At 39.6% G+C, this 19,949-nt stretch overlaps 1 protein-coding gene across 3 annotated transcripts in view; it reads right to left on the reverse strand.

The window, feature by feature from the left end:
- The window catches only part of PLAC1 (placenta enriched 1), a 196,070-nt gene that overhangs the window by 23,826 nt on the left and 152,295 nt on the right, over window positions 1-19,949 (reverse strand). For 2 of the 3 annotated variants that reach the window (XM_054471931.2, XM_063660246.1), the window contains one exon: window positions 12,455-12,526. The exons of the other annotated variant lie outside the window; for it this stretch is intronic. The gene's annotated coding sequence lies outside the window, so the exon portion shown is untranslated. The remainder of the gene's footprint in view (window positions 1-12,454; window positions 12,527-19,949) is intronic. 3 annotated transcript variants of the gene reach the window in all.

Here is a 19,949-nt window from a genome sequence, read left to right on the forward strand (position 1 = left end):
CTGAGGCAGGAGAATTGCTTGAACCGGGGAGGCAGAGGTTTCAGTGAGCCGAGATCACACCACTGCACTCCAGCCTGGGTGACAGAGCAAGCCCCTGTCTCAACAACAACAAAAAAAAGTACAGTGGACCCCCCAGACTCAAAGGGTAGGAAACCATTGCTTTCCTATCATTAGTCCATGTAGTCAAACAGTACTTTTTATTCCAGGGCATCCCTGTAGCTATTCAGTCTTATCCAATGTGGGATAGGGATGTTTTTCCTCTTTTGTAAGAGAGAAAATAAATACAAATGGGCCAGGCGCAGTGGCTCACGCCTGTAATCCCAGCACTTTAGGAGGCTGAGGCGGGAGGATCACAAGGTCAGGAGATCGAGACCATCCTGGCTAACATGGTGAAACCCCATCTGTACTAAAAAATACAAAAAATTAGCCGGGCGTGGTGGTACGTGCCTGTAAGTCCCAGCTACTTGGGAGGCTGAGGCAGGAGAATTGCTTCAACCTGGGAGGCAGAAGTTGCAATGAGCCGAGATCACACCACTGCACTCCAGCCTGCATGACAGAGTGAGACTCCATCTCAAAAATAAATAAATAAATAAATAAATAAATAATAAATGAAAGTTTATTTTTCCTTAACATGATTTTGAGTAACTATGTTTAAGTCAATCAGGGTCTTGTTACCTGGCTTCATTCATCCAACATATATGTACTGAGCACCTTCTTTGGACCAGTATTGTGTTAGGTGCTGGGAATATCAAAAAGGTAACTAACACAGGGTTTCCACATTAATGGAGTTTACAGTCCCAAATGGGAGACACGAAGTAAATAGATAAACTCACACATCATTACTTAGTATTAGATAGTTGATCTCAAAAATGTGTAATTACATTTGCGGTAAATGATACAAGGGTTATATGCAAGTGTTATAATAAAGAATGCATAACAGAGGGATCTAACCTATTCTCGGGATCCGGCAAGGCCTCCCTGAAGAAGAGACTTTTTTGTTTTTTTGAGACAGAGTCCCACTCTGTCGCCCAGGCTGGAGTGCAGTGGTGTGATCTTGGCTCACAGCAACCTCTGCCTCCCAGGTTGAAGCGATTTTCCCACCAGCCTCCTGGGTAGCTGGGACTACAGGTGCAAGCCAGGACGCCCAGCTAATTTTTTGTATTTTTAGTAGAGACCGGGTTTCACCATGTTGGCCAGGCTGGTCTCGAACTCCTGACCTCAAGTGATCCACCCCCCCCCTCCCCCCACCCCTTAGCCTTTCACAGTACTGGGATTACAGGCATGAGCCACCACACCTGGCCAGAAGAGACATTTTAACATCAGTTGTCAGATATAGAGTTGGGGCTGCAGATGGGGAAGATAGCACATGTCGAGAGAATGGCCAAGACCAGCACTACAGAGCTGGAGCCCAGGTCAGCACAATCCTCTTCATGCAACTCTGTGTTAACTTCCTTTCTTCCCTGCTATTTTCCCTATGCCACTACCAACCAACCCTTTCCCCTCATTCGAGCACAGCTCAGGTAGGGCTCTATCTTTCATCTCTGAAAATGAATCAATACAGGCAAAAATCTCATTGCATGAAAATCTGTCATCTTGGAAATGTGTGTGTGTGCGTGTGTGTACACGTACACATGTGTGAATACGTGTGTCTTGCAGGTATGGGATAATAATATTTAAGAAACATTGCCTTAGAGATTGCCACTTCTCATACACTGCTACAAAATTGAAATCACCCGGGTGCTTCTTTTGCCAATTTGTCTTTTGAATCCCAATGAATCGAAGCTAGAATGTTTGCAATGGCAGAGGAGTGAGGAGTGGAGATCTTTGTGCAAACAATTTTGGCACTCAAGGTAATACCCTTAAGGTCCATCCAAGTTATTGTCCATTCTTTTTTATTGTAGCACGGTTTGTTTAACTATTCACCTATCGAAGGACATTTTGGTTGTTTCTAGTTTTTTGTTGTTACAAATAACGCTGTTATAAACATTCATGTATGAGAATTTGTGTGGACATAAGTTTTCATTTCTCTGGGATAAATGCCCAGGAGTGTGATTGCTGGGTCCTATGGTAATTGCATGTTTAGTTTTACATGAAACTGCCAAAGAGTTTTCCAGAGTGGCTGTAGCATTTCACATTCCCACCAGCAATGTCTGAGAGATCCAGTTTCTCTACATTCTCACCAACATTTGGTATTGTCACTTTTTTTTTATTTCAGCTGTTCTAATAGGTATATAGTGACATCTCGTTGAAGTATTAATTTGCATTTCCCTAATGATTAATGACGGTGAACATCTTGTCATGTCTTTACAATCCATGTTTCCTCTTCGGTGAAACGTATCTTTATGTCCTTTGCCCATTTTCTAATTGGATTTTGTTTTACTGTTGAGTTTTTTAAAGTTCTTAATGTATTCTAGATATGTGTCAGTTGTCAGATGTATGGTTTGCAAATATTTTCTCCTATTATGTTATATAACTTGTCTTTTCATCTTCTTTCACAGAGCAAATGTTTTATATTTTGGTCTGGTCCAATTTATTGATTTTTCCTTTCATGGATTGTGCTTTTGGTATCAAGTCTAAGACCTTTTTGCCTAAGCTCTAGATCCCAAACACTTTCTACTGTTTATTTAAACATTTTAAAATAGTTTTTATGTTTAACTCCATCATCCGTTTTCAGATACTTTTTGTATAAAGTATGAGTCTTAGATTGAGCTTTGTGATGGTTAATTTTATGTGTCAACTTGGCTAGGCCACAGTACCCAGATATTTGGTGAAACACCTCTGAATGTTGCTGTGAGGGTATTTTGTTTTTTAGAGGAGATTAACATGTAAATCAGTAGACTCTGAGTAGATTACCTTCCATAATGGGGGTGGGCCTTATCCAATCAGTTGAAGGCCTTAAGGAAAAGACTGACCTCCCCTGAGGAAGAGGGAATTCTGTCAGCTGACTGCTTTTGAACTCAAGTTGCAACATTAACTCTTCCCTGAGTCTCCAGCCTGCTGGCCTACCCTGCAAATTTTGGACTTGCCAGCATCCACAATTCCATGAGCCAATTCCTTAATCAATCAATCAATCAATCAATCTCTCTCTCTCTCTTTTTTTTTTTTTTTTTTTTTTTGAGACAGAGTCTCGCTCTGTCGTCCAGGCTGGAGTGCAGTGATGCGATGTTGGCTCACTGCAAGCTCCGCCTCCCAGGTTTGTGCCATTCTCCTGTCTCAGCCTCCCGAGTAGCTGGGACTACAGGTGCCTGCCACCACGCCTGGCTAATTTTTTGTATTTTTTAGTAGAGATGGGGTTTCACTGTGTTAGCCAGGATGGTCTCGATCTCCCGACCTTGTGATCTGCCCGCCTCAGCCTCCCAAAGTGCTGGGATTACAGGCATGAGCCACCACGCCCGGCGCTGTGTCTCTTTTTCTCTCTCTAAACACGCCCCCCAACACACACACATCCTATTGGTTCTGTTTCTCTGGAGAACCGTGACTACTACAAGGTTCTTTTTTCCCTACCACGGATGTGCAATTTCTCCATCATCATTTGTTTAAAAGGCTATCTTTCCTCCATTGAATTGTGTGTGTATCTTTTAAAAAGTCAGTTGGCCAAATTTATATGGGACTATTTCTGGGTTCTGTTCTGTTCTATTGATTTATGTGTCTGTCCTTCTACCAATACCACACAGTCTTGATTACTGTAGATATATGATAGGGTCAACTGATTCCTCCCACTTTATTCTTCTTTTTCAAACTTGCTTTAGCTATTTGTGTTCCTTTGACTTTCTGTATAAATTTGACATAAAATTATACAAAAATCTCGTTGCTGTTTTGATGGGAATTATGTCAAACATGTATATCAATTTGGAAATAATTGACACCTTTATGCTTAATCTTTAAAATGGATTTAAAGCATTTAAAGTACATGGTATGCTTCTCCATTGAGTTAGATATTTGATTTCTTTCCTCAGCATTTTGCAGTTTTCAACATACAAGTCTTATTCATGTTTTGTTAGATATACACCTAAGTCTTTTTTGAGCAGTTATAAATGGTGTTGTATTTTTAACTTTGGTGTTTATGTATTCATTATTAATATATGGAAATACAATTGATTTGTGTATGCTTATCTTTTGTTTATGTATGTATCTCCTGACCTTGCTGAACTCATTTATTTGTTCTAGGAGTTAAAAAAAAAATAGTTTTCTTGGTATTCTCTATACAGACCATCATGTCATCTGAAAATAAGAAAATGTTCTTTCTTCCTTTCTAATCTGTATGCCTTTTATTTCCTTTTCTGGACTTTCTGTACTAGCTAGAATGTCCAGCACTATGATGAATAAGAGTAGTGAAAGTGCACATCCTTGCCTTTTTCCTGATCTAAGGGTGAAAACAATCAGTTTTTCACCATTAAGTAAAATGTTACTTGTAGGGTTTTTTTTGCAGATGCTGTTTATCAAGTTGAGGAAATTCCTCTCTATTCCCTGTTTGCTGAGAGATTTTATCATGAATGGATGCTGAATTTTGTCATTTTTTTGGCATCAAATGATATAATCATGTGATTTTTCTTCTTTAGCTGTTAATATGGTGGTTCACACTGATTGATTTTTAAATATTGAACCAGACTTGCATATACGGAATAAACCTCTCTTGGTCATGGTGTGTAATTCCTTCATATTGCTGAAGTCTGTTTGCTAATATTTTGTTATTAATTTTTGCATTTACATTCATGAGTGATATTGGTTTGCAGTTTTCTTTTACTGTTTTTGTCTGATTTTAGTATCAGGGTAATATTAGCTTAATAAAATGAATTGGGAAATATTTCCTCTACTTCTATTTTCTGGAAGACATTATGTACAACTGGCATTACTTTTTCTTTAAATGTTTATTCTCCAGTGAAACCATCTGAGCCTAGAGATCTCTGTTTGGGGAGTTTTTAAATTATGAATTTAATTTCCTTAATAGTTATGCAGCTACTACCTGTATTTACATTGGGTGAATTGTGGTAGTTTGTGTTTTTCAGGGAATTGGTTCAATGTTATATTTGTGTGTATAAAGTTGTTAACCTTTTGATGTCTGCAGGGTTTGTAGTAGTATCCCCTGTTTTGTTTCTGATACTGGTAATTTGTTTCTTCTCTCTCTCTCTCTTTTTTTGATCAGTCGTGCTAAAGGTCTGTCAATTTCATTAAATTTTTTATTTTTTACAAAGGAACAGGTTTTTGTTTCATTAATTTTCTCTATTGTTTTCCTTTTTTTCAATTTCAACTCTTATCTTTATTATTTCCTTCCTTCTGCTTGCCTTGTGTTTATTTGTTCTTTTTCTAGGTTCTTGAGGTGGAGGCTTGGATTACTGACTTGAGACCTTTCCTCTTTTCTAATGTATAATTTAGTGATATAAATTTCCCTTTCAACGTGGCTTTTGCCATGTCCCACAAATTTTGAAATATTATAGTTTTATTTTCAATTCAGTTCAATGTATTTTAAACATTTCTCCTGAGACTTCCTTTTTGACCCATAGATTATTTAGAAGAATGTTGTTTATTTTCCAACCGTTTGGATGTTTTTCTGTTATCTGTCTGTTATTAATTTCTAATTTGATTCCATTATTGTCAGAGAACACACTATGTACAATTGCAATTCTTCTAAATTTGTTGTGGTTTCTTTTATGGCTCAGAATATGGTCTATCTTGTTCTATGTTCTACAGAATGTGTATTCTGCTTGTGTTGGATGGATTATTCTATACATGTTGATTAGATCCTGTTATTGATGGTATCGTTGAGTTCTATATCTTTGCTAATTTTCTGTCTAGTTGTTCTATCAATTGTTAAGAGAGGAGTGTTGAAATTTCCAACTATTGTGGCTTTGTGGATTTTCTTCTTTCAGTTCTATCAGTTTTTGCTTCATATATTTTGCTTCACAAACAGCTCTGTTGTTTGGTGCATGAACATTTAGGATGGCTACATCTTTTTGGTGGGTTGAGCCACATATATATATATATGTATGTATGTATAATGTCCCTCTCTGTCTCTGATAATTTCTTTCTCTGAAGTCCATCTGATATTAATATAGACACTCATGCTTTGTTTTGACTAATGCTTGCATGATAAATATGTTTCCTTCCTTTTACTTTCAGTCGTCTTATATCATTATATTTAAGGTGAGTTTCTTGTAGAGTACATACTGTCGGGTCATTTTTTCTTTTCCACTCTGCCAGTGTCTGTCTTCTAATTGGTGTATTTAGACCTTATATACATTAAATGTAATTGTTGATATGTTAGGATCTAAGTCTGCCATTTTATTTTTAATTTTGTTTTCTTTTTCCTGCCTTCCTATGCGTATTTGAATATTTTGAGAATATTGTAACATTTTGATTTATCTGTAGTGGTTTTGAGTGTATATCTTTGTATAGATTCTGAGTGGCTCTAGGTATTACATTGTATATACATAACTTATCACAGTCTGCTGGTAATGTTATTTTGCCAGTATGAGTGAAGTATAAAAACCTTACTTCTGTTAATGTCTCTTTATCTCCCTAGTTTATGATATAATCAACTTAAATATTTCCTCTACATGCAATTAGAACTATATCAGACAGTATTATTATTTTTGCTTCAACCATCAAACAAAATTTTGAAGACTCAAAGAGGAAGGAAAGTCTATTGTGTTCATCATATTTTTGCTTATTGTATTATTTCTTGCTTCTTGATGTTCCAAGATTTATTTTATCATTTCTGTTCTGTTTAGATAACTTCCTTTAGCTATTATTTTAGAGTAGCTCTGATGGAGACAGGTTCTCTTAATTTTCCTTCATCTGAGAATGTCTTGATTCCCACTTCATTCCTGAAGGATACTTTTGTGGGATATAGGATTTAGTTCTTTTCTTTCAGCATTTGAAAAATGTGCCAATTCCTTCTGGTCACATGGTTTCTGATGAGAAATCAACTGCCATTTAAATAACTGTTTATCAGCTTCTCTGTGAAATTATTGTTTTCCTTTTCTTTTTTGAGACAGAGCCTCACTCTGTGACACAGGTTGGAGTTGAGTGTGGCATGATCATGGCTCACTGCAGCCTCTACCTCCCTGGGCTCAGTGATCCTCCTACTTGAGCCTCTCGAGTAGCTGGGACCACAGGTGTGCACCACCACACCTGGCTAATTTTTGTACTTTTTGCAGAGATGGGGTTTCACCATGTTGTCCAGGCTGGTCTCAAACTCCTGGGCTCAAGCAATCCATCCGCCTTGGCCTCCAAAAGTGCTGGGATTATAGGCACGAGCCACTCTGCTTGGCCAAATCATTGTTTTTCCTCTGTCTGCTTTCAGGATTGTTTTCTTTGTTTAGTTTTCAGAAGTTTGACTATGATATATCTTAGTGTGGATTTCTTTGGGTTTAGCATGTTTGAGATTCTCTAAGCTTTTTGAATCTGTATGTCTTTTGCCAAATTTGGAAAATTTTCAGCCATTATTCCTTGACATACTTTTCAGTCCTAGTCTCCTCCTCTCATCCTGGGACTCCAATGACATGAATGTTATATCTTTTGTAATAATTCTACAGGTCCCTGAGACTGTTATTTTTTTCCAGTCTATTTGCTCTCTGCATAATTTCTGTTGTTATATACTCAAGTTCACTGATTTCTTTCCTTTGTCCCCTCCATTCTGTTGTTCACCCTATTCACTGAGATTTTCATTTTGGTTATTGTGTTTTTCAGTTCTAAAGTCTACATTTGGTTCTTTATATATTCTTATTTGCCTACTGAGACTTTCCGTTCTTTTTAGTTGTTCCAAGCATGTTTGTAATTGCTCATTGAAGCATTTTTATGATAGCTGTTTCAAAATCTTTGTCAGACAATTCTATCTCATCATCTTAGTGTTGGCACGAATTGATTGTCTTTTTCACTCAGTTTGAAATCTTCCTGGTTCTTGGTATGATGAATGATTTTCAATTGAATACTGCTCATTTTGGATATTATGTCGTGAGACTCTGGATCTTATTTAAACCTTATGTTTTAGTGGTTTTTTTCTGACATTGCTCTAGTAGAAAAAGCTGGAAGGGTTGCCTTGTTACTGCCAAATTGGGGTAGAAGTTCAGGCTCGCCACTCAGCCTTTGCTTGGACAGTTGGAGGTGAGGGTTACAGTTTTTCCTGTGGTGTTTGGCTACAGTAGAGCAGTAATGGTCTAAAAGTTTTCTGTCTTTCTAGGATGCCCCTTTTCTGGCCTTTGGCTAGAGAGAGTAGGCTTTTGTTGGGACTTTAGAAAAATCTGTTCCCACTGGTGTTTCTGAATTGCTAGCTTCTCTAGCAGCCAGTCTGGAATATTTGAGGCAAAAAGAAAGCTCAGGGAACTCACAAACTCATGTCACTCTTTGAGTCTCAAGGTCTTTAGTCAGTCTATCTTCTCTCCACCTTTCTTGGTTGTCTTATGTTTGTTGTATATATAATAACTAGGGTTTATAGTTGTATTTAGTGAAAAGAGTAGGGAAAAGTACATCTACTCCATCTTTCTAAAAGCTGAAGTTGACTTTTAGGATCCCACATCTCTGATTAGTTATTAAATCTCATTACTTATCTCTGAAGGTATGGTGTTAAAAACTCACATTTTAATATGCTGTCTTTGTTGAATGAGTGGATCATACTCATGTAGCTTGTGAGATGTTGAAGCAGAACTATAGACTAAAGTGTCCCCTGAGCTGAGCTCATCAGCTGCTGAACTGGTGACAGATTCCTTGAGTCTGTACTGCTCTTTACCAAACAAGTCTTCAGTATGTGCCCAGAACTGCACTGGGTGTTTAAGAAACTATGAAGAAAGATGTGGCCTCGACTCTCAGGGTGTTTGATGTCTATTTGGGAAAACGAGAAAAGCGAATTCTCCATTTCAGGGTGTAGAATATAGTAGACACTCAATACATGCTTGTTGCATGAGTGAATGCTGCTGAGCACATGCTAATTGCCCCTGAATGACAAGTGCTAAACTAAACTGTGTGATGCAGATTAAAAGTGCTGTATGAAGCCAAAAGAGAGGCAGCAGTATGGCTGAAGTGGTCGAGAAGGGTTGTTTTTTTAAGGAGGTAGAGGTTGAGTTGCCTTGACAGTATGTTAGGACTTGGAGGTAGTTTTTGAAGGAAAAAATTGACAGGACTTGTTAACAGACTGTTTGTGAGGGATGAAATTCAGTAAAAAGCAAAACAGACTTTGGTTCAGATCCTGGGTAACAGGGAGATGAGGGAAACATCATGAGTTTGACTTTGTACCTGATTAGCTTGAGCTGTTAGCAAAACATCCAAGCACAAGTACACAGTAAGTATTTGGAATATTTGGAGCTGAAGGAAAGATTATACTAGAAAAACCCATCTTTTCACTTGAGAGTTTCCAGAAGATATGGGAACTATCACAACTTAGCAGCCAACAAATGATGTGAGCTAAGGTAGTTAATAACCCCTCTCTGGGCTTTAGTTTCTTCATGCATAAAATGAGGTGCGATGGTAGGTGGTTTTTTATGAGATAACATTTGGATTAGCATAGTACCTGGTATTTGGAAGGAGCCCTATACTTGCTGGAATATTTTCCTTCCAGATCTAAAGGTCTAGGATTGTGTGATTTCTTTGAAATATGAACTGTCCTTAATACATCTGCTGATGATATGGTTTGGCTGTGTCACCGCCCAAATCTCATCTTGAATTGTAGTTCTCATAATCTCCAAGTGTCATGGGAGGGACCTGGTGGGAGGTAATTGAATCATGGGGGTGCCTACCCTCATGCTGTTCTCGTGATAGTGAGTGAGTTCTTACAGGATCTGATGGTTTTATAAGAGGCTTTTCTCTCTTTTACTCAGCACTTCTCTCTCCTGCCACCACGTGAAGAAAGACATGTTTGCTTCCCCTTCCGCCATGAGTATAAGTTTCCTGAGGCCTCCCCAGCCATGTGGAACTGTGAGTCAATTAAACCTTTTTCCTTTATAAATTACCCAGGCTTGGGTATTTCTTCAGAGCAGCATGAGAACAGACTAATATATCTGCCTTCTATGATTGGGTTTTTCCCCCAGCAGAGCCCAACAGTTTATATCACGTGAAGCTAAGAATCTAGGGGAGGGAGAGTTGTACATGTTGTGTCTCAATCTTTTCAGACTTCCTAAGTTTTTCTATCTTTTGAGCATTTGCATTTTTCACGCTTGAATCAGAAAAGCCTCCATTTTGGCTGACTCTAGCCCTTCACTCTGGGGAGTAGAATGGGCAGGTAGCCATTAGTACACAGGAAGGGAGGGATTTGTGGTATCTTAAAGCCATTGGATTTTATTTATTTCCAGTTTGCTCAACATTTGTTCCACAGATCTGGAAAGTTTAAAAAGGGGTGGGGATGGAGAGAGAAGGATGAAAATTAACTAGGCCTAGAGAAAAGGATAAACATATTTTCCTTTCAATATCAAACTAAGGCTCAGAGCATTATTATTATTATTATTATTATTATTATTATTATTATTATTGAAATAATAATAGGCTGGAGTGCAGTGGCGTGATCACAGCTCACTGCAGCCTTGAACTCCTGGGCTCAAGCGATCCTCCTGCCTCAGCCTCCTGAGTAGCTCGGACTACAGGCATATACCACCATGTCTGACTTATTTTTCACATTTTTTTCTTTGTTGAAATGGGGTCTTCCTATGTTGCCTAGGCTGGTCTGGAACTTCTGGCCTCAAGCAATCCTCCCACCTCAGCCTCCAGAGTAGCTGGGACTACATGTGCATGTCACCAGACCTGGCTAATTTTTTAATTTTTTGTATAATGAAGTTTTGCCACGTTGCCCAGGCTGGTCTTGAACACCTAGGCTTAAGTGAGCCACCCACCTTGGCCTCCCAAAGTGGTAGGATTACAGGCATGAGCCACTGTACCCCACCCCTCAGAGCATTTAAATCTGAAACGACTTCTGGGCTTTATTTAATTTTTCTAAAAACTGACCACTGCCATAACCATCCACATGTCATCTGAAGAGTTGACACCGAGTTCAAGAGTTTGAGGCTACAGTGAGCTATGATCAGCCCACTGCACTCTAGTATGGGCAACAGAGTGAGACCCTATCTCATTTTTTTTTTAAGGATGAAGATTTGGCACTAGTTGGAGAAATGGTTCTACATCTCATTACTAGGATTTTATGAATGTCAGCCCTCTAGCATAAGTAGTAGTTACTTCTTTCAAATTAAAAAAAAATTGGATTTTAAAGTAAGATAAGCTCATTACAAAAATAAGAAAATGAAAATGACTCATAATCCCACAACATAGGGATAATTATAGTTTTGTGGTTTGTCGTTTAGGGACATGGTCACCCAGGCTGGAGCACGGTGGTGCAATCACAGCTCACTGCAGCCTCAAACTTCTGGGTCCAAGGGATCCTCACATCTCAGCCTGCTGAGTAGGTAGGACCACAGGCATGTTCCACCATGGCTGGCTAATCATTGTTAATATTTCTATTATTTCTTTCTAGTCATTTTTTTTTCTGCACACACACACACACACACACACACACACACAAACACACTTGGGATTTCACTGTATGTTTGTGTATCCTCCTTTCCCCCACTTAACTCAGACCACGAGCATTTACTCATGTCATTAAATATTCTTCTAAACATGATTTTAAATAATTACATTGCATTTCATAATATAAATGTTACTGCATAGGATTTCATAGTATGGACAACTTAAGTTGTTTCCACTTTTTCTCTATTTTAAATATTGCCACAATGAATTTCCATGTATTTGTGTTTTTTTGTGCATCTCTATTTCCTTTTAGGATAAATCCTTAGAAGGAGAATTACTGGGTGAAAGGATAAGAACATTGTTAAGGCTTTCGAGCATTTTGCCAAGTTGCCCTGTGGGAGAGTTGTACCAATTTACATTCCTATTAGTGTTTGAGAATGCCTGACTCACTGCATTAACATAGAATATTTTACCGTCATATATACATGACACTCTTTTGGATCATTTCAATTCAAATGGCATTTAGTGAGCACCTACTATATGTAGTGTACTGTGCTAGGCATTAGACTCTTTCCTGTTATACAGCATAAGTGCTAGATGCATAACACATGTACAAAGATGGTTAAAAATGCAAATGAAATATAACAACACATAAATCTCTATGGCCAGGGCTGACATCATTCAGCCTTTAAATGGCTACTCATTGAGTAAAGACACTATGCTAGCTAATTTAAAAATTAATTTAGATCTTTTAAGCACTTAAAAAACCAGAATGCATTAATATGAATCTTGCAAACAATAGAGGTTCCATTGTGATCACTTACACTCTATTTCCTGGTATAAATTAGAGTAGGAATGGAGAGGAATATTACAAATCCACATCTTTTAAAAAATCAACAATCACAACTCATTTGGGTAAAAGGACAATTTCTGCTTCTGTCAGTTCCCTTTAGAAAGTTAACCTGTTGGTTATCAGAGAAGGGGGACACTGAACACACAGAAAACTAACCTCCTTCTGGCAGCTGGGGATAATTTGTCAGTTTCCTTTGAAATGTGGCTTTGTGCTCACTGGTGAAGGCAGCTGGAACAGAAAAAGCATGACAGACAAAAGCTGAAATCCACATGAAGAAAGGTCTTTTTCCCAAAAACTACTGACTGAGTTAGCAGCGGTCAGAACAGAAAGTACATGCGTATCTTCCCAGCAACAAGCATATCTGGTACTAGAGAAGGCCCTCTATGTGACAGGAGGCATTTAGAATGACTGTAGCCTTGAACAGGGCTGCTGGACAGCATTTGAACAAACCTTCCCACCCCCATGAAAAATCACACCCTCAAATTAAATCCGTCTAAAACTGTGACTAAAGAAATGAAAGTATTATGTTTTTCAATCAGTCCAAAGCATTTACTATTCTGAAAAAGAAGACCTACTTACTATATAGTTGATGATGGTGCAAGAAGTAGAGGTTTCAGTATATGATTTTCAGTTAAAAAGTAATCAATAGAATAACTAAAAATAATGCTGTCAAACCGGAAACAACTGAAATGGTCTGCAACTGGTGAATGGATAAGCTGTGGTACATCCATGCAGTGGAGTACTATTCAGCAATACAAAAGAATGAACAACACATACATGAATCTCAAAATAGTTATACTGAGTGAAAGAAGTCAGTATCAAAGGGTTATATAGTATATGATTCAATTTCTGGGCATTCTGGAAAAGACAAAATTGTAGCAACAAAACAGATCAGTGTAGGGGGTAAAGGGAGGAGCCAATTACAAAGGGCAGTATGAGGGGATTTGGGGGGTAATGGAATTGTTCTATATCATGATTGCGGTGGCAGTTACATGACTATGTATTTGCCTAAACTCATAGAGCTGTACACCAAAAAAGTAAATTTTAAAATAGCATGCTATTTTAAAAAGTGAATTTTTAAAAATCTCATAAAATAATGCTATCAACCATGGGGAGGCAGAAGAAAGAGTGGCAGTTGGGAGTAATGTTAAGTGAGCTAAATCTCCCATTTTTATAACAGGGAGTTAATAGATAATGTCCAAAATGGATAAATCAAGAATGGGAACAGAGTAATATTTAGAGATTCAGAAGTAACTATCAAATGAATTGCCAACAGAATCTGTTAAAAAATGGTTGCCTCTGAGGAATGGGACTGGGGATGGGGAGGAGTGGGGCAGAGAACTGTTGTTTTTTATTATCAGCTCTCTGTATTTTATATATATATATATATATATATGTATTTTTTTTTTTTCTTTTTTGAGACGGAGTCTTGCTCTGTCACCCAGGCTGGAGTGCAGTGGCATGATCTCCACTCACTGCAAGCTCCACCTCCCAGGTTCACGCCATTCTCCTGCCTCAGCCTCCCGAGTAGCTGGGACTACAGGTGCCCGCCACCACGCCTGGGTAATCTTTTTTGTATTTTTAGTAGAGATGGGGTTTCACCGTGTTAGCCAGGATGGTCTTGATCCCCTGACCTCGTGATCCACCCGCCTCAGCCTCCCAAAGTGCTGGGATTACAGGTGTGAGCCACTGCACCCAGCTGCCTATTTGATATTTTTAAACCATGCTCATGTATTACTTGATTTAAAAATAAATGTAGTGGAAAATGCACTGGACTGGGAATCCAGAAACCTGATCTCTAACCCTAATTCTGCACTAATTGATCAAATCCCTTCCCCTTTCTGCACCTTGGTTTCTACATCTGTATGATAAAGGGGTTGGACTATACGATGTTTAAGGTCCCTTTCATACCTAAAGAAAATTATAAAATTAGATTACTTACATATCCACAATTCTTTGTTAAATGCCAAGCTATGAAACATGCATTTTTATTTTTAAAGCCGTAAGAGACTAACTCATCAAATTCAACTGTCTCTTTTTAACTGCTGAAGAAACCAAGACACAGATTCACTAAAAGATTCACTTGGAATGACAGTTAATTGGCAACAGAGCTAGAACTAGAGCTCAGGGCTCCTCATGGCTCTTTCTGTTGCACCACACAGCTTCTCCTAGGCCTAATGGAATCAGTCCTGGGCACCAGGGCTGACAAAAATTCCCTTGGACGACACCAGGGGTGTAATTCACATGCTGAAATGGTTTCATTGGCCTGGGAGATGAGTCAGAATTTTGGAAGTGGTCCCTGACATAAGCATGTATGATGCAATACCATAGGCATTCCAAAGTTGATCAAGGCTATCTTAAAATTCCAATTTTAGGATTCCGTTCCCTAATAATTGTCCAATAAGCTGCCCTTGGCAGCTACTGCTAGCCTACTGACTTCTCCTTTTGTGTGACAGGAATCCCACTACTCAGAAATATCACCATTCACATTCTGATGTAAAACAATGGGCTCATCCATTTTTTCTCATCAGCCTTTCATCTCTAGAGCCTCTCAGCCTGTGGCATGATTCACTGAAATACATCAAATATGACAGAAGATGTGAGCATTTGGAAACTTACATCAGCCATCATCAAATTAAAAAGGTATCTTGATATGATTTAGCAATCATCCTTGGAAGAGAGTTGAAACAGACCCCTGACTTTGACCACACCATCTTCCTAGGGAAGACCTTCCATGTTGACCAGTAAGCAAGCTAAAAGTATGTGTTTTGCCAACCATTTCCTCCCCCTTTGCTGGGGCCTGCAGGCTCACTTGCCCCTCATCACACAAGGTCTGGGGTTTACAGAATAAGGACACCATTATGCAGGGCTATCATTCTTCCTTAGTGGAAACAACACTGCCCTTTGTAAGCTCCCAGCTAACTTCAAAGGGTGTGGCTATCTTTCTGTGCTCCAAGGGAAGCCTCCTCGGGAAACATTGCTCACAGTGCCTTTCCAGTTCTAGAATCTTCTTGAGCTGATAGTCAGAGCAGGCATTCAGGCAGCACCCCCACCCCTGCACCCCCCATTGGTGCTTTGTCTACTTCAGAGGCCAGATTGTGTTTTTTAAAACCTACTTGGAAAGCATTTGTTTGCCAACTTTTGTGCTCCCCTCCTATCAGTGCTCCCTCTCCAGCCTGGCTTTCTGCCCAGTTCTGAATCTTGCCTTACCTACTGCCTGGCGTTTACTCCACAACAGCTGGCCCAGGGATCTCAAGTACTTAGTCTCAGCTGCCAGCTTAGGGAAGGAGAGGCCCCTGTAGTTGAGCCTGTGACAAAGACAGCATTTGTTTCCACACCGGTATTTTCAATGTCAACAGCAGTGACAGGCTCCAAAGGGGATCATACCCAGTCACTGCCCACTTGATGAGAACTCCACAAGCTCAGGGATGTCCATTCATCCAGCTTCAGCTCTCCCCACAATGCTATGAGATGACTAAAGACCACTAATAAGATTCCCATTTTTATTTGCCCATGGGGAAAGGAGACAAATGGCTGGAGACTAGGGGACTCGTCCAAAGGAATTAATGATCATTTTGTTCACAAGAAGAATCAGGATAGCTGAGTCTGACAAATGTTGGTTTCTGTGATTTATCCATTTGTGTAGCTGGAAAGTGCTATCAGCTGGCTTGCTCATCACTGAGTGACCTGAAGTGATGGATGACGGAGAGGAGGTTGCTGTGAGGGTAGAGGTGGCTCACTACCCTGCAGGAGCAATGCAAAGAGAGACTATGCCCAAGACCATCTCCCCGGGGGGGATGGGTGGCATTCCTGCCTTCCTTCCACCAACAAATGTTGACTGTGCCATGCACTGGGATGACAGAGATGACTCAGATGTGCCCTTGTCCTCAATGTGTTCATGGTTGGATGAGGAGAACACCAGTCTCACTAGTGACTGAAGGCTATGACAAAGACTCCAGCCTCAAACTTGAGGAAGGAAGTTCATGTTTCTTCCTGGGTTGGCCAATAGAAAGTGTTATTTGTGGCCGGGCATGGTGGCTCACGCTTGTAATCCCAGCACTTTGGGAAGCCAAGGCGGGTGGATCACAAGGTCAAGAGATCAAGACCATCCTGGCCAACATGGTGAAACCCTGTCTCTACTAGAGATACAAAAAAATTAGCTGGGTGTGGTGGCATGCACCTGTAGTCCCAGCTACTCAGGAGGCTGAGGCAGGAGAATCGCTTGAACCTGGGAGGCGGAGGCTGCAGTGAGCCGAAATCGCACCACTGCACTCCAGCCTGGGTGACAGAGTGGGACTCCATCTCAAAAAAAAAAAAAAAAAAAAAGTTGTATTTGTGTAGTTTTTCTAACTGTAGTGATGTGCGTGTGCTGAATTACTCACTTGGATTCTCCTCCTTGAGAGTAGTGTTCATTTATCACTAATCTGGCTAGATTGCTTATCATAATGCTTAAAAATATAGCTTTAAACATACAAGTGGCCAATAAACATGTGAAAAAATACTCAACATCACTAATCAGAGAAACACAAATTAAAACCACAATGAGATACCATCTTACACCAGTCAGAATGGCTATAATTAAAAAGAAAAATAGATGTTGGTGAGGATGTGGAGAAAAGGGAATGCTTATGTACTGTTGGTTAGAATGTAAGTTAGCACAACTTATGGAAAACAGTAGGGATAGTTCTGAAAGAACAAAAAATAGAAATATCATTTGATCCATTCTCAAAGAGCTAAAATTAGAAATATCATTCGATCCAGGAGTCCCACTACTGGGTATCTACCCACAGGGAAAGAAATCATTATATCACAAAGATACTTGCACTCATGTTTATCACTGTACTATTCACAATAGCAAAGATAATGGAACCAACCTAAGTGTCCATCAGTGGTGGATCGGATAAAGAAAATGTGGTAGCTATACATCATGGAACACTACCCAGCCATAAAAAAGAATGAAATCATGTCTTTTGCAGAAAATTGCCTATTGTGTACAATGTTCACTATTCGAGTGATGAGTACATCAAAAGCCCAAAGTCCACCATGGTACCATATATGCATGTAGGAAGTCTGCACTTGTACCCTCTACATCTGTACGAAATATTTTAAAATATAGCTTCAAGATGTAACTAAAGTCACATATCAGCTGATTTTGAGTTAATAAAAAAGACAGATGATCACTTTTGGCCAGAACCACCATCTTCTAGTATTTTGCCAAAATAATGAACACAAAGGGAAAGAGAAGAGGCACCCAATATGTGTTCTCTAGGCCTTTTAGAGAACATGGGTTTGTTCCTTTGGCCACATACCTGTGAATCTACAAGAAAGGTGATATTGTAGACATCAAGGGAATGGGCACTGTTCAGAAAGGAATACCCCACAAATGTTTTCATGGCAAAACTGCAGGAGCCTACATTGTTACCCAGTGTGCTGTTGGCATTGTTTTAAAAACACAAGGGTAAGATTCCTGCCGAGAGAATTAATGTGCATATTGAGCATATTAAGCACTTTATTAAGAGCCAAAAAATAGCATCCTGAATTGCACGAAGGAAACTGTTCAGAAAAAAAGGAAGCCAAAGAGAAAGGTACCTGGGTTCAACTGAAGCACCAGCCTGCTCCACCCAGAGAAGCACACTGTGCGAGAACCAATGGGAAGGAGCCGGAGCTGCTGGAACCTACTCCGCATGAATTCATGGCATAATAGGTATATATGTAAAAAAAAAGGCCTCTGGACTGTAACAAAACAAAACAAAAAACATTATCTTGGGTGGGGATGATGTAATCAAGTGAAAGCTATTAGCCCTCCCTGAAGAGAGACAGCATTTCCTGCTGGACATGAAGAAGCAAACAAGGTTGTAGAGAGAGGGGCAGCCTCCTGGAAGTGAGAGCCTCAGCACTAGAGCAGCAAGGAACTCAATTCTGTCAACAACCTTAACAACCTTGGATGAGGACCCCAAGCTCCAGATCTCCAGATGAGAATGCATCCTAGACAACACCTGGACTGCAGGCTTATGACACACTGAGCAGAGGACCCAGCTAAGCTGTGCCCGGACTGAACCATGAAAATGGAGACAACAAATGTGTATTCCTTCAAGCTGCAAAAGAAAAATACAAATATATATATCTCCATATGATTATGTTTTGGTTGTTGAGTTTTTCTTTACAGCAATAAAAGTAGTGCTATTTTCTTGTTCCTCAGTAAGTTAAACACAGAATTACCATATGACCCAGCCAGTCTATTCCTAGATACATATCCAATAGAACTGGAAATAGGTGTTCAAACAAAAACTTGTATCCCAAATGTTTAGCAGCACTATTGATAATAGCCAAGAGGTTGAAACAATCCAAATGTTCATCAGCTGATGAACGGACAAGCAAAATGTAGTCTATCAGTACAATGGAATATTATTCAGCCATAAAAAGGAATGAAGTGCTGATACATGCTACAATTTGGATAAACCTTGAGAACATTATGCTAAGTGAAAGCAGCCAGACACAAAAAGACTGCTATATGATCCCAGTTACATGAAATATCCAGAATGTTCACATCCACAGATACAGAAAATAGATCAGTGGTTATGTAGGGCAAGGGGGAGGGAACAACAGGGAGTGAGTACTTAAAGGGGCATAGGATTTCCTTTTGGGATGATGAAAATGTTCTGGAAATAGATAGTGGTGGTGGTTGGACAACACTGTAAATGTGCTTTATTCCATCAAATTGTATCACTCTTCTTTTTCTTTTTTTCTTTTCTTTCTTTTTTTTTTTTTTTTTGAAATGGAGTTCTTGCTCTGTTGCCAGACTGGAGTGCAGTGGCGCCATCTCCGCTCACTGCAATCTCCGCCTCCCAGGTTCAAGTGATTCCCCTGCCTCAGCCTCCCGAGTAGCTGGGACTACAGGCACCCGCCACCACGTCCGGCTAATTTTTTATATTTTAGTAGAGACGGGGTTTCACCATGTTGGTCAGGATGGTCTGTACCTCCTGACCTCATGATTCGCCCACCTCGGCCTCTTAAAATGCTGGGATTACAGGAGTGAGCCACCATGCCCGGCCTCTTTTTCTTTTTTGAGAGACAGTGGTCTCACTCTCCCACCCAGGCTGGAGTGCAGTGGTGCAATCATAGCTCACTGTAGCCTTGACCTCCTGGGCTCAAATGATCCTCCTTCCTCAGCCTCTCAAAGTGTTAGGATTATAGGCATGAGCCACCACACCTGGCCTGTGGTGCCATTCTTTCTGCTAGTAATGTCATTGTCATCTCCCACTATGTCCTGGAAAGCACATGCACACATACAGGGAAGCCATCTCATCCTCCCTCTTCAGGTCATGGTCCCCTCTTATATCTGTTCATAACTCCTTCACTTCTTCATTAGCACCACATAACAACTGGAAATAACATCACTATTTTTAAGATTATTTGTTCAATGTCTGCCTTTTCCATTAGATTATAAGCTACATGAAGGCAGGGATCATGTCTGCCTTGGTCACTGCTTAGAAGAGTGCCTGGCACATAGCAGGTACTCGGTAATTGTTTGTGGGTTTTTCTTAAAGAATGAATAAAATATATTTTCTAACGTAATTCTGAGAGCCATCTGAGAAGCATAAACCATTCTTCTCCAACACTTTCAAAATGTAGGCAATCAGTTGAAGTAAAT

Source organism: Pongo pygmaeus, chromosome X (assembly GCF_028885625.2).
Source record: "Pongo pygmaeus isolate AG05252 chromosome X, NHGRI_mPonPyg2-v2.0_pri, whole genome shotgun sequence".
In the NCBI taxonomy this organism is placed as follows: Eukaryota; Metazoa; Chordata; class Mammalia; order Primates; family Hominidae; genus Pongo; species Pongo pygmaeus.